The following is a 17,512-nucleotide window of genomic DNA, read 5'->3' on the forward strand; positions in this document are numbered from 1 at the left end:
AAGTGCCAGATGTTCCGTGATCGAGATTTTAACGACTTGCGCGAGATCGCTCTTTGCGGAATAATCCGTTTACCGTTTATATTGATAGTAAAAAAAACTACCTAGTTCTGGTCCTGCATATAAAATAGAGTATATGTAAATGTAATAGGCTTATTTGTCGTTTAAATGAGATGCATACAGATAATTATGAAAAAATTATGACAATTCGAAAATTACAATGAAGAAAGGCTAGTCATCAAATAACCTCAAGTTGATGATTTTTTCTTACGCTGTTTACAATTATTTTCATTGGATAAACTGTTATTTACATTTGAATTTAATATTTTGATCAAAGTATCTAACCATTTTCAATAATCTAGCTTGACATTTATTACAATAGATGTCACTGCTAATATTTGAAGCCAAGTCATTTTTAAGACAATTATCAATTTACAATTTTGTATAAATCCATATCTTCTTTTCAAAACCTTGATTTTTATGTAATTTTACTTAATAAAATTCAATTTAAATTATTTTCATCAGTATATTTCTTTAATTAATTGAAAAATAATGTGGTTTTAACTCTTCAATATAAATTAACACCTCGTCTTGAAACGTTGAAAGAAATTCTAGCGTTAACTTCGTCACCATTTTTTTGTTCCTCGAGTGTTGAATCATTCGGAACGCTGCGATATGTTGATGCACGTCCGTGTATTGATCGCTTTCATAAGCTCACCTAGCTTGATGGCGTCATTTATTCGAAGACTCGGTGAATGTAGAAACGCATCACGTTCTATGCGTAAACACACCGAAAGCCATGTATAAACATCTAAAAAAATATACATATCAAAATCATAACAGCCGCATGCCACTCGTTTGAGAGATCGACCAGTGTCGCGTTCAATTAACGTCTGAAATGCCACAATGATGCAATGACTTTCAAACATTGCTGCTAAATGTGTTCGTACGGAACGACTTATCACATTGGCCTCTGAGCGATAAGGTAAAGAGATGGGCACCGTACTTGAAAACGTTATTAATAGATCGATGGTTAACGTCGACGCAGATGACATCGTATAAGATACCAGTTCGGATTCACATCGACTTAAAAGAAGATGTCTGCCTTTTCTCGAGATAATCCTCCAATGTGATATAGAGTCTTGACCCAATTGCATGCGTGATGATGATTCTCCGAGTACGTTTGGTCACACATGCATACATATAAACGTGTTGACACATTGGTGTTATCGTCCTTTGAAGACGTCCTTTGAACTCATCTGCAAGCCTAATGCAGTCGCATTATGCTTACAGATGAGTTTTCAAATCATATTATATTTTAATTCCATTCAAAATACATACCAAATACAGAATAAAACTATGAGAGGTATTTTGAATGTGAGTAGATTAGTGAGTGTTAGAAGTATGTTAAATGAATTAGGATGGATGAGTATTAGAATTAGTCTAAATATTAGTACATTGCAGTGGCGTGCGCTGAAATTCTCTCTCTTTTTGTCGTACAGCCTTAGTTAATGTGCACGAGCAGGATACAAGAGGAACAGGCTGTTCCTCTTGTATCCTGTTCGTGCACATTAAGTAAGGCTGTACGACAAAAAGAGAGAGAATTTCAGCGCACGCCACTGGACTACATTGTCTTTTGTTTATAAGTTAGATCATAAGTTATTGCCTAAGTACTTTGATGATTATATAATAAGGAATAGAGATAAACATAGTTTTTATACTAGAAATAAGGAATAAGTAAGTAGAGTAAGAAAAAATAAGACAGCTGGGGGTGTTTTTCACAGGGGTGTGCTCATGTATAATGCCCTCCCTGAGTGCATCAGGTCTGCTAAGACCATGGATGCATTATTGCGATATGCGAAGGGTAATTGGACTATTCGTCACATTGGGGTGGTCACAAAGACAATTTTTGCCATGAAAATCGCGAATACACAATATTTGGCACTCAAGTTCTCGTTACTATGATAGTTATCGTTAGTATGATGGACTTCGGTGATTATCGTTAGTATGATGATCGGCTGCCAGATGTTCCGTTATAGAGATTTTAGTGACTTTGTGACGAGTAATTTGTGACCAGTAATCACCGAACCGTGTGCAGAGATACCTCTGTGAGGGAGAGTACATATAAGTTAATTATAAATTTAAGAGTTAAGTATTTAAGATGTATTTTTTAAATTAGCTTGATAGCTAAGATAATATATTAATAAATAAAATAAATAAATACCGAACACATCTCGATTAAGTTTGGTAAATATCGCCGAGATACATGTGTGTTTCATATTTTGAGTAGGACAGGTAATATCGAAGGTGGGAGTTTGAAGGTTTGAAGTAAATTGATCGATCAATAATCTTGTATGTGTCCGTCGAGATGGGCTCGGTAGTACGAAGTACATCTGTATTTCAATATGGCAGACGACGCCAAGAGACGCCATCGTCGGAGGCCCCACCCTCCGAGCAGTCCTTGACCTGGCGTCCTTTGAAGGGATATCTTTGCCAGGGACATACTTACTACAAACGAGAGAGCGTGTTCTCAACACACCCTTGTCTTATTCCTAGAAACATGGCCAGTCGTACGAAGTATACTTGTGACGTTTGGTTTTACTTTCAACACACAGAAAATTTTGATGAATGTAAAAGAATGAAAAAAATTTAGAAGATTTATAAAATTATTGGTTTGGTGCTGTTCTTGAGATACTTTTGACTATCTTAAACTCACGGGCCCGAATGTGAAACGCCCGAAAACGCAAATATCGGAAGGCAAATATCGAAAATCGAAAGATCTTAAGTCGAAAGATCAAAAAAAAAATGGTGCATGGTAAACGGTACATACAACAGGAACAAGAGGAACAGGCTTTTCCTCCCGTATTAATGTGCGCGCGCAGAATACGGGAGGAAAAGCCTGTTCCTCTTGTTCCTGTTGTATCCTGCTCGCGCAAATTAAGTGAGTATATACGTGAGTATATACCGTTTACCATGCACCCTTTTTTTTATCTTTCGACTTAAGATCTTTCGATTTTCGATCTTTGCCTTCCGATATTTGCGTTTTAGAGCACATTCGGGCCCATGACGGAGACCGCTTAACATTAACCCTTTAAATGCTGACCAACGCCGATCGGCGTTGTGCCAACAAGTCCACGGGTCTGAAAATGGTGATAGGCGTTGTATTTTGAGCATGTAGAAAGTAAACAAGAATACTACCCGCTAAGCCTTTCCAGGTAGCATTGAAAAAAATGCATTGAAAATGGGTTGTGTAAAGGTCTGACCGCACTATACGGCCGTCGACTGCCGCAGCACGACACAACACGGCAAAGTTGATGCAAAAGGCCGCGTGATGCGTAGTGCGTTATATCTTTACAATTTCATACAAAACAATATTTGGCCGCAAGCTGCCGTTCGTGTCGCAGACGCATAGTGCGGTCAGACCTTAATCCGTGTCATTCATTTGTCGAAGTTTATAAAAGACTAGTTTACGCCGGAATTTCTGAATTTATAACCATAGCAGAATTTGCCGACGGAAATCCCTAACTGCTGAATATTTTAGATTGTGGCTTGGCATTTTTTTTTTCAATTAATCATGCACATTTTGCAGATTAACAGATTGCCCCAAAGCGGCAAATGTGCTAAACAGATTCAGAATCGATACATCATATAATACATATATTATTAAATACATAATTAAACATACAAACAAATCGAAACAACATCTGACATCTAAGGTCAGACATTATTATAAACATCGTAAACAATACGAATAATAACATTATTTATTATGTAACAATACGAAATATTTATATTTCAATAATCATCCATAGAGACATCTATAGAGAAAATTTGGCGAAACCTAATAGATAATAATAATTCAAGGTTTTTCGCAATAGAAAATTGGATAAGAAAGCCAATTTTACTGGAATCGTTTCAAATCAGAAAATTTGACAAATTCTGATATGAAACGACCGACCTCGACAAACCAAGGTCTGGCCAGCAACGAGATTCCAGTGGGAAGCGAACTCGTGACCCCTAGCACGGGAGAATACAACACTTACCACTAGACCACACTGCTGGTTTAGATTGTGAGAATTACATTTTAACAACAGTGAAGAAGATGGTACTAGTTTTGGAAATATATTTTCATTAATAGACTTCTTTTGTTTATTTTATATTGTTGCAAGATATATTAGAGAGTCTAAACACACCTTTACAAAGCTCGAAATCCTCGACGGTGGTTATCTAGGGTTTGTTTGGATTAGCTACAATTTTGATACCTACTTTTTATTGGATTTTTAAATCATTCTATTTGGAAATGTTAGCGAAATTTTCAGCGTAGCGGGCTTTCAACAGAAAAGACGTCAGCATTCAAAGGGTTAACTAAAGCCGTCAATATAAACGCGACACTGTTTTCAAATTTAGCCCAGTATGGCATCACTCATCATTCACTATCTGCAAGAGTAGGTATGCGGCGATATATTTGTTGAAATGAACTCGTGACTAAAGCGCATTTCGACAATTTATTACGGATATTAAAAGTGTAAAAACTACAATAGCTTTATCGCCACTCAAGAGGAAAATAGCTGATTACAAAAAGATATTCGAACGAATCCCTAACACTTTTACACCATCTATTAAAAAACTCGCATAGATAGCATCATACACGTATGTACATATATATGTATGCAAGTAGTCACCTGCAAAATTGCAATACTGATGTTAACAAAACAATTTCAAAAATATTTCGAAGGCGAAATAGATGTTCGCGACCTTTTCTTTGGTATAATATATCAGACCACTTAGAAGCAACCCACACACCATATTCAAACGCGTTTCTTCCTCTTGAAGCCAACGCCGCTCTGAGAACGACTTAATTTCGACATAATGACGAAACGGGTCCTTATTCCACATCTCTTTTGATACGACGACCAACGTAATTAAGAATAATCTTCATTTGTCGGGAAAAAGAATATCACGTGACAAAATCGATTTTAGTCTGTGTATGATTTATACTAGGGTTTTTGCCCGGGTCGACCCGGGACAAGAATTCCCGAGAATCACGGAATTATGATGTCCCGTGTCCCGGAATTATGGAATCACGGAATTATGATTTCGATCGCGAATCCCGTAGAAAATATTTCAATCAAAACGTTATTTGATTGAAATAGCCAGCAGTTAGGCTTAGTGATAGCGTATATATTTAGCATCACTGAGGTCAAAGGTTCGAGTCCTCGCCACTGCTGGTTAGATTTGGGGGTTTTGTGACTCCAAATCGATCGTTTCTCTATCAGAGTTTGCCAATTTTATCTGATCATTGCTGAAACGGTTCCTGAAAATTGGTATTAGATCTAATCCTGTTGTCACAAAAATCTGCCTGTGTATAATTTGTAATAATTATACACAGTAATCTGAAATCTATAGATATCTCTATCGACATCTCTATAATTTCGTATTTATTGTATGTATAAAAATTGTATACAAAAAAAAAATCTAAAAATAATCCATAGATGTCACTATGATTATTATTTCTGATTAATTGTTATATTCTATATATTCTGATTGTATATGTATGTATTACTGTATTTCTGATTTCTGATTGTTTATGTATTTCATTAACGTACACCCGTCGCATTGGAGCAAATCTGTAATGGCGAGTGTGTATTGATTTGTGACAATAAAATAAAATAAAATAAAATTTCAATGGCTTTTTTATAAAGGCGAATGTATATCCTACGATGAAACTATGTATTATATTATGAAGCGAGTGTATCCTTCTTGTATGGTCGATTCCACAATGGAAGAAACTCTTTTAGATTCTGATGAAGATTAGACAATTGTGTGTTTGACGATTAACGAAGATTTTAATTAATAAGGGTTATCAAAGACAAAGCTTCAACATAACATAAATAGAAATATCATCGACTTTAAAAATATATTATAAGAAATGAAAAGAAATTTTCTATTAATAAAATTCGTAAACGAACAATATATGAATTTTTGAACATATACATATGTTAGGTACTTATGAAAAATCTATTTTTTCCTCGATCTTTTTTGATTATTTTTAGTTTTAATTGCAATTTCTCCTAGTACATATGTATATATGTACACTCTTACTCTACTCTACTTGGCTCGTTGTTTGTATGTCCAACAGTGAGTAGCTTTGAAGGACAAACAAAGTCCTTTTGCCGTGCACACATGTCGAAACAATATCCGGCGTATCGCTATGGCGATGGTGATGGTGTCGACTCATCGTCGACCTTCTCTTGCCTGGTCATCTCTGAGCCAGTTTTAGCAGTTGCCAATATCTGTTCTTGTAGACCTGCTGCTTGCCTCTGACGTAAAATGCGAGTTCGGTGTCCGTCAACGACGTGCATAATTGAACTCTTCCTCGGACAAAGTTTGAACGTTTGCCGACAATGTTTTTATATTGCAGTAAATTGTGTAACACCTGAAAGAAGTAGATTGTATGCACATACGTACATACAATGTGTCTATGTATCAGATAGCGATGGCGAATTAGTACAAAAGTTTGTTTTCCAAGAACGTTATCGCAAAAAAGGAAGGTCAAGTGGCATGATCGCCGATGAAATATAGATAGGTATTTTTTGAGTAAATTGTAAATATTGAATGTACATGCATTTTGCATAGTATTTTATTCAATTGAATAATATGAAAACATTCCTACTATTTGTTTAAAGTGAATATATTAGTTTATATAGTATAATAATATATGTATGTAACTTATCATTACGAAGTTTCCTATTTTCTTCGATATGAAAATGTGAGACATTCGAAATAATGTCCGTATATGTATGTATATACATATGTAGGTGAACATTTTGAATAACCATTTGCATATGTCTATTTAAGTCCACGCATTTTCTTATTCCGTCATGGCCAAGGTACTTGCAGTTTTTCTTTTTTCTTTCAAATTGTCACATACTATTCGGAAATTTCTGTCCATCTTTCATTTAATCTGATGGGTTGATGTTAATTTTAGCGAATCTATCTATTTATCTCAACCTTACCTATGTATATCCAATGGAATACTCGTGTTTACATGTATTGGCTACCACTGCAACTTGGAAATGGCTGGTAGCAGGGCCATAATACCTTTTTGATATTTTCCTTGGATTCGACCCTTTTCTTAGTTAAAAGAAAAATAAACTAAAGAGAACTCGAGTGACGAATATTCCGTATTCGCGATTTTTTTTAGCAACGATTGATTGTTAAGGGCTGAGGACAACTCTCTACCATTATATTAAAATATGTATCACCAATTTGTCATTAGTTTGACACCATCATGTATGACCCCTTCATTGTCACATGATGCGTAATCAATGTTAATAATAAAACGACTAACCAATAGAGATAATAAACACCTAATTTTAATAAATAGCACCATTGAGATATGGCACAGCACTTAAGCACTGACTAACATAAATTGTACTACAAGTGTCTTCAACACTTCATTGTTTTAAAACAGAGTATATAAACTCAATACTGTTAGAACTTACATAATAATATATTAATAAAACTTTATTTTTCATTCGAACCGTTCCTCTGAAATTCATTATTCGCACGATCGCGATGTGCGAAATAATCCGTTTAGCAGTTCGTGCATGAACAAAGTAAACTAGTTAATTTGTCAATTTGATCTTTTGTGTACACTATAACTGGCCATACTCATTCGTGTGTGAAATAACTAATCTGTTCATGAACGAACCAAATGTAAACTTGTGCTGTAACATACATATGTATGTATAATATATAATACCAGTGGTTTTACCCGGCTTCGCTCGGTACTTGTAATATAAAAAGCTAAACTTTGTAAAAAAATCTAATATTAAACATTCATTTGTTTTTTTTATTAAATTTATATGAATCGAAAAAATAATATTCAACGTTATGGATATCGTCGTCATAGAAACGTTGATTTGTTTTCGATGTTCCCAACAAGCCTTACATATATATGTAGTTACATTAAATCTTACATACCTACGTAGTTACATTAAACCCTACATACAAAGTCTCTTTCGAAATTATGTATTAGATTCATGTTAAAGTTTCGTTAATGACAATACATTGATATTTTTTTTGCATTTTAAACAAATGAACCCCATTGTATTTTAGTTCTTCCTTTTTTAGTATGCATTCATTTGTATAAATAAATCAACATTGTAATGTGAGATTATATTTACATACGCGTATCTACTACTAAAATAAAAACTATTTCATTCTCAATTTTACTGCACATTTAAATACATAGTTAAGACAGCATTGTCCCTCATCAAACGTACGAAACGAGGATCGGTAAGAAACGGAGGTGATTAGCGGAAAAGTGTCATTAAACTCTCGAGATACAAAGACCTGTAGGCTATATTAGACGGTGAACCATTAAGAGGGGCATAAACGAAGATAAAAACCAAAAAAAAAGTGTCATTCGTATCAATAGACATGGAATAGTTTTCTTAGCGTAATTCGAAGATGTCCGGATGGTGGACGTGCCCCCACGCCCATCTCCATCCACCACCCCTAACTCTCGAAAGCATCTTGGGTCTGCAACCCCCGCACTTTCACCCACCAACGTATCCGTACACACACAAACCCTCACCCACACACACGGAGAGAATTCTCGTGCTGACGCCAGCGTGATACGAACTGGGGCCGTGGTGTATCAAGAGAAACCAGGTCGAACCCGTACTAGCAGTGGCCGGGAAAACACACCACTATGACACGACAACACGTATCCAGATTAAGTGAAAGAAATCATTAAAAAAAATCGTTAATATTGGAAACTGGCATAAAGTATTATATAAAATCCATCTCCAGGTATATATTTTTTTGTAAAAAAATATGTAAATAATAAACAATTTTCAAATAAAAATATAAAACAAATGACTATTACTTGTTTTTCCTACGAATTAATATTGAAGCTTTTGTTTTTGTAATTTTAAGTTTCTTCCGTTACTCAATAAAAATATAAAAATACGTTATTTTCAAGTGTGTTTTTCGGTTTGTATTTTGGCAATGAAATCAGTTTTATTAATAACTAGTGTTGTGCCCGTTGATTTCAACGGGGGGCTTCCGAAAGGAATTGATATATGAATTCAAATAAAGTTATATGTTACATATAAATATAGTGTAAGGTAATTTATAGGCGTATTGGATGTGGGTGTGCAGAGAAATTATATAATAATAGAAGCGCCCTTTGGAATACATATCTCGTTTCAATACACGCGTACCGTTTCCATAACTACGCAATATTGTACGCATATGCGTATGCTAGCGGTCTCCGTGACGAGACAGAATGTTAAATTACAGAAAACGCAAATATCGGAAGGCAAAGATCGAAAATCAAAAGATAAGTTTATAGATAGGCTTTTCCTCCCGTATTAATGTGCGCGCGCAGAATATGGTAGGAAAAGCATGTTCCTCTTGTTCCTGTTGTATCCTGCTCGCGCAAATTAAGTGAGTATGTACCGTTTACCATGCACCATTTTTTTTTTGATCTTTCGACTTAAGATCTTTCGATTTTTGATCTTTGCCTTCCGATATTTGTGTTTTCTGTAATTTAACATTCTGTCTCGTCACGTAGACCCGTATGCTAGCTGTCGCCAAGACGCTTTCATGACAAATTTCATATGCGATGTTTATACAATAATATGTTACTTAAATAATCAATTTACTTATAAAAATGTATCGCATGTTGTTTATTGTGTGTTTTTGAATGCATCGTGCAATTTTTAACGATGCACTTGCCCATTGTCCTTGCCCAGAGAAGTTTTTATCGAACATACGTCGACCACCAAGCATCAAATTCGACTGATGCTAAAATTATTTACGATTGTCTGTGAACAATCGTCACTTAACAACAATATAACGCCTAAAGCCACTTCTATTATTATAACATTTATCTGTGGGTGTGTCTTCGTGGATGTGGGCGTACGCTCCCGCGCAGCGTATCTGACGCTGACGTTACCCGTTCCAATTCAAATGCTCAATATCAGGAGCACATGTCAGATGTTCCACCCCCCCCACTTTCCCACTACCCTCCCCCCCCCTACTTCGCATTTAAATAACAGTCGTGGTTCGTTTAAATTTCCCCGTTAAACAGAAGTACATACATATGTATGTACCTACATACATATGTAGTTTCTTCATATTCATAGGTTGCGTTGATACTTAGCACCAAGAGTTCACCGGGTTCGATCACACAAGCTGACCTCGATTGAAAATAATTTATTTTTAGTATAATCTTAAATGCTGCTGGTCAGACTTGGATATTTGAGACTCCAAGTCGATCGTTTCTTATCGGAGTTTGCCAATTTATCTGATTTCATTGTTGAAGCAGTTCCTCCATCAAATTAGGCAAAAACCATCCTACCCACTATGTCACCAATATTTGAATATGATTTAAAAAATTTATTATCTATAACATACATAGTGTCTCGCTAATTCTTATATAAAGTATTTGTATTATGCTTATATGTCTGGTTACAGTGACGCGTTAGAGTATTCTGTAATGTCACTGTGGCAAATATGTAAATAAAAAAAATCTTCTCACATTTGCCATGAACATCGGTATATGTGGAGATGCATTGGTCAATGTTTGAAGATAATGAGCCCACATTTACACAATTGCACAGTTGCTAGTTCTTATTTGTCGTAATATATAAGTGCACATGTATCAATTTATTTATCTACCTTTGACCTTTAGGGTTAGTGCACTTGTGACACTACTGCTTGCTTTGGCCTATTGCGGATTGTTTGTGGAGTAACAGTGTCACACAATTTCCGCAGCATAATCTGATTATATTCCTACATATGTAGTTATCATTCTACATACAATGTATGTATTCAATTCAAACTATTAAGAGTGCATGGATATGTACAATGATATAACATTCGCATTGATTCGTTTCGGTGAATTGTATTAAACATACAATTCATAAAGTTCATATTTTATTTTCCTACAATATTTATAAATAGTGAGAGTTATATAATTTTCAAAGCATTTGAAACGTGTATACCTGGGATATTCAAACATTTTTGGATAAAGATTTTTGCATTTTTAAATACTAGGAAAACGAAGACGGGCCAGATTTGACACTTTGCAAGAGTTTTTTTTTTTTGATTTTTAAATGCTTTTTATTATTACTAAATTATTTTACAATACATCTTATATATATTTTAATAGCTGCTGATCTACTGATATTTTTTCTATTGTACAATTTTAATTTAATTTTGTTAGTAATCATTAGAGGTAGGACCGGAAGCGTGCCGTTATTTGTTCATTGTTCGCCGTCCACTGTCCATTTTTAAGATGAACCTTTTTTTGCACTTCAGCTTTGTAGTTTGCTCTGTTTCCTGGAAAAAGCACTTTTCCAGTCCTACCTCTAGACTAATCATTGTGTTATATTATTCTAATGTTAATGTACAGCATAATAGGAAAAATAGCTCAAAAACCTATTTACAATTCTTATAAATGCTCATAATACATCTAATACATAATATTAATTAAAGACTCTCTAAAGTTGACGATCTTTACGACATTTTGCAAGAGCTAGTTTTTATTAATTGTATACTACATGAATCTTAAATTATTAATACATGAATCTTAAATCGGGGTTCCTCAAGCCCGATGTATGTAAACAAAATATTTTATTTATGCAAACATTTATTTATAATTACCATTAAAAAATACTATAAGCAAATTTTTTACAGGAATCGATTCGACTGATATAATTATGTAGTACCAATTCGATCACTTGGAAAATTGTTGAAAATATTTGATTGTAAAATGGATCTTGTAAATGATATAATTTAGAAATACTTATTGATATATACATACATATACGAAAGTATGTACGTTCAAATTTATATTACGATGTTTTGACGACTGGTGCGGATTCGATGCGTTGCTACGTTACGTGTTGTCGTTTTACCAGCGGTGAACCCGAGAGGGTTGTTGAACCAAAAACCAACCCTCTGCTCTAACCCTGAGGATGCAGGTGCCATGCTGTATACCCCACGTGAACTGTTTGTATTCGATTCTACCATAACATGTTTACATATGATTTCAATATTATTAGTAACTACTTGAAAGACGATGAATGAAAGCAGCCATTACTGGCTATGGAAAAGCGTGAAATATTTTGACTTACGAAAACAAAACACACTTTTAAAAGATCGATATCATTCTTGTCTCTCCCACCTATTATATACTTATTTTTTTATTTGAGCTAAATCTGCAGCTATGACTTGCCTACTCTGATTTTCTTAAATTTATATTTTATCATGGTGCCATTACAGTTGCCCTGAGTGACACATATGGTTTTAAACGTAGGTACATACATATGTACATATATATTATAATATCTAATATATAATTTTGAAAGAGACTTTGTATGTATGTTTGTTTGTTTGGTTGTTAAAATCCGTGACGTTCAATTTAATAAAAATACAAATAAATATTTAAATAAATTTAATAAAATGTTAATTATTAGATTGGCCATGTTTAAGCGGTTTGTATTACAAATACCGAGTAAAAACACTAGTATATTATAAATTTGAAATTATGTATATTCAAATAGTATGTACATACATATGTAACAATGAAATCATAAATTGGAAAACTCTGATAGGAAACGATCGACTTGGGGTCATAAGTATCCAAGTCTGACAAGCAGCACTGCGGAAAAATTCTGAATAAATTATTTTTAATTGAAGTCAAACCGGGGCTTGAACTATGGGCCTCTCGGTGGTTAGCATTAACGTAACCACCGAGAGGCTATGCTCCTGGCTGAGCTATATTTGATGCCCTATTTTCTTGTTATTATTTTTTTTAATATGCTTCGACTTCCTTTTAAATATAATTGCCTATTTAAATTTCTATAAATTACTGATTGGTTTTGGTGAACAGTCCTCAAATTCTTGCATAATTGAGTTTCAATGCTCCCAACCAGTCTCCGGCGCATTGGTGCGATGGCTCGAAATAAATGTGTTCCTTTTGTCAATTTCTATTGTTAACCTTTTTTTTGCTCTCTATAGAGCAAAGAAAAGATTAACAATAAAAATTGATAATAGGAACCTGTTTCAGCCAACTCAAATAAATTAGATACCGCGATTTATTCTCTTCTCCTGGGGCACGTACCAATTTCATCAGATTTCTGTCAACTTGAATTTGTCTAATCTAAAATATGCCGATCAAGATGTGAGATTGCCTAAATTAAGATCGTTATGTGTTATTTCATTGTATTTATGCTAATTTTGTTTTTTTATGTTTTATTTTCTTCTCATTATATCCTTTTTTTTGTTTAGCCATAGTGACGATATGGAACTACTCTGTAATGTAACTATGGTAATATTGTAATAAATAAATATGATGTGCATATTATATATGAAGTCAGGGTCGAGGAGGGGGGGGGGGGAGGGGGGGGTAAGGTTCCAGGGCCTGGATTACTCGAAAGGGCCCGGTGTCGAAAATCGTACCTGTTATATCATATTTTCTTATTCAATTATTTTAAAAAATAACAACCAACATATAGGTATTTTTCTAATAGTTCTGATAGATTTTTCACATATTAAAAATATATCTATATATATATATTTTTTTTTTTTGTATGTTTGTAATAGGACCCTGAATAAATTTTTCCCAGGGCACAGGATTCCTCTCGGCGGTCCTGTATGTATATACGTATGTATATACTTATTTGTTTCAGGTCATTGGTCCATTTTTTGATGACGATATTTCTTATGGCATCGCATCCGATGACTTGACGCATAAACTACTCATTTTCTACATATATATATAATAAACATTTGTATGTACATATGTACATGTTGCAATATTTTAATTCAAATTGATTTACCTACCATACTGAAGCGTATAATTTATTGAGTTTTTTTCTTTATATTCCTCATTTATATGTTATGCTAATTATAAAAAGGGTTTTAAAATTTAATTGTTTTATATCAATATTTTATATATGATTCACATATGTATGGCTTCAAAGATTTGCGGCTTCGAATAATTTCAGTAAGAAAATGGTTAAAGCTGGGAAAGTGAAACGAGAAGCTAAAGAATAACGTAATGGAAGATAACAGGCGGGCCGGGTACCCGGCAGGATTTGCCCGGGTGGTTGTGAAGGGGAGGAGGAAAGTTACACCCCATCATCTAACAGGAGATTTTATGACGTCACTAGGCTAGAAAAAGAATATGTCGTTCGATTATGTACCGGCAGAGCGAGTAATCTGACGGGAACGACCAATGGCCGTGAGGCATGCACACAAACAAGATAAAGAGAAAATTCTTATCGACACCCCACAACTGAGAATTCACATTGGAAAAATATCGTCCCTTCAAATATTTGAAACGAAGCGAACGCTCGTTTCCCTTTCGCGAACGCGGGAAACGAAAACTTGACAGAAAGGATCAGTGGAATCCTCATGTCAGGGTCGAAACGATTCATCTACATGGGAGCGTCGCTCTCAAACCATACGAAACCGCAGATCGATGTTACGCATCACAATTTCCGAGAATCCATCCAGCGTGAAATATCGACATACATACACATCATCGGTCCAATATGCTTAATTATAATGTATCAAATTTTGGAATTACCTGTATACAAAATAATAATTTTGATATGCAATGTATGTACTATATATGTACATATGTACATACATACGTACATTATTATTTTCGACAAATGACATTTTGACAGGGCTGCGCCTGCCATATGAACAAATGTGTGCAACGCACACAGGCAGTCGATATATAAAGGCGGCCAATAGAAATGAGAATCGAAAAAATGATTATAAGAAACAAGATATCATACTTTTTAAAATGCATTTAGATTTTAATTGTAGATTGCTGTTGCAAGTTTCAACTTGTAACACACCCGAACTATACATAATTTGGGGAAATAACGGGGTAGCAGGCATAGCTTTGGTCCATATAGAGCAGAGCATCGTAACCTGTGCACCGCGGTAATATGTGTTCTCCGAACAGCACTTCGGCCTAATGCGTGCGAGTGAGATCGCGTGTGAGGGAGAAAACCGATGTTAGTTAGTGTTTTGTCCCTACGCATAACTAATAACTAGCGATTGCCGATGAAGTAAATATGTATGTACGTAGCTGACAAACTCTACGAGTCGTAAACAATGTGTGCCGCGAATATTCAAAGGTTACGATGCTCTGATATAGAGCTATGTAGGTCTGGTCTATTATCTTTGCGACTGCCAGGTGTATTTCTTCAAAGATTTTGAGTATTGGTTGGTCATCGAAAGATCAATGTCCTAGACGTGGGATTGGGGGTAAAAGCACTGTATTTTCAAGATTGAACTTGAAAACGTCCAGTCTCTCTTGTTGTCTGGTTCTGTTCAGAACTAAACGTTTTGGTTTTCTGACTGTTTTTCTGGTTAATTTTTATTGTGATTAAAATTTTCAACATTATATTTCTCACAAGGTAATATTTTTGAACTACTCGCATGCATTTAATTTTTTTATTTTTCTTTATTAAAATGATTTATACAAATGCTGATCAAATTAAAGGGCGGTTAATTTAAGTTTAAGCGCACAAGCGGTCGAACTCTTAGGCGCGGCCCTGCATTTTGTCATACATATATGTACGTACATACATTCTACATAGGTGCGTACTTCATTTAAAAATGTCTCATATCAGTATGAAACGCTGCGTCACAAAATTATTGTGATAAGTAATTTGCGAATCAATTGTGAATAGTATAGGTATCTTGCAGATAGGTAACAAAAAAAAATGCAATGAAAAATATGCACTTTGACCTCGATATTCTTATGACAATACACCTCTACGTAAGTACTTCTTGCATCGCTCATATTCCATTTAAAAACAAAATGCATTCACGACAATGGAACGAAAGTGGAAGAATACGCCATATGGTGAGTACACACATAAAAACACGTACGTAAAAAATAAAGTCGCTCAACAGGTTGCGAAATTAAATTATCCCCATTTTGAAAACCCCCGCGATCGTAACTCGACACTCTCGAGCTTTCTAGTTTGAAGCTTCGAATTAGATTGCGCAAATAAATGGGATTACTTTGAGCTTTTTCGCACTCTAATAACGACGCCCGCATTTTATGCGCCGTTAACTTTTAGCGGTTTACGTTGTTTTGTTGTAATTATAGCAGGTATAAATATATACATGTATGTATGTATGCGTTTGGTCGTTGTCTTTATTGACCGACCCTTAATATAGATTTATGATTAGCTGATTGGAAGGTGGGATGGCAACGAGTGATCATCGCCTTCGAAGGGCGTTCCTGCCTCCCACAAAGGTGCTAAACGTGCGAGCGCTAGATATCTCCATACTTGGACGGGCTGTGGTCATCTTCGATCTGCACGAGATGAGGCCATCGTAGAAATGACACAGAAGTTTGATGACGTCCATGAAGATGCTGGATAACATCTATAGATATGTATGACTATTTTGTTTTTAAGCATAAGCACTCTTGTCCATTTCTTATGTAATGTAATTCGGTCGATTATGCTCGTTTTTATCTCTTATTTCTTGTACAGCTGTTTAATTATTTTTGTAGCCAGATCATTAGGGTTAAATGCTTGAAAATATGAATGGTAACACAAGACACAATAGACAGTGGTTGGCTTGCTATAATAAATACTAATATAAGATTGACTAATGTATTAAATATTAATTATATAATAGTATTGGAAACGAATATATCATTAGCATAGATACATATATACATCATCATAATATATAATATCGCTACTTCGTGTCTGTCTGTCTGTGTATCTGTCTGAGGGGTCTACGTGACGAGACAGAATGTTAAATTACAGAAAACACAAATATCGGAAGGCAAAGATCGAAAATCGAAAGATCTTAAGTCGAAAGATCAAAAAAAAATGGTGCATGGTAAACGGTACATACTCACTTAATTTGCGCGAGCAGGATACAACTGGAACGAGAGGAACAGGCTTTTCCTCCCGTATTAATGTGCGCGCGCAGAATACGGGAGGAAAAGCCTGTTCCTCTTGTTCCTGTTGTATCCTGCTCGCGCAAATTAAGTGAGTATATACGTCAGTATGTACCGTTTACCATGCACCATTTTTTTTTTGATCTTTCGACTTAAGATCTTTCGATTTTCGATCTGTGCCTTCCGATATTTGCGTTTTCTGTAATTTAACATTCTGTCTCGTCACGAAGACCGCCGTCTGAGATACCGCTCGCCGTACTATAATAGTCGTTTCGATTCGATATACATATGTATGTACGTCAAACACACTTTCAAAACGTATGTGCGAATACAATAACAAAATAAAAAACTTCTATATATACTGATCGCTACTAATGTTTCCGCTTGGCAGAGAATTCACCGCAATCTATTGAAAATTTATATAATTAATTAATTTTTCTATCGGTGTTTTATATTGTTTATGTGTAGGTAGTTTTTACCATTTTAAACAATTAAATATAAATATTTAATTAAATATATTTAAAAGGTATTTGAAAAAAATTC

Source organism: Arctopsyche grandis, chromosome 4, assembly GCF_051622035.1.
Source record: "Arctopsyche grandis isolate Sample6627 chromosome 4, ASM5162203v2, whole genome shotgun sequence".
NCBI lineage: Eukaryota > Metazoa > Arthropoda > Insecta > Trichoptera > Hydropsychidae > Arctopsyche > Arctopsyche grandis.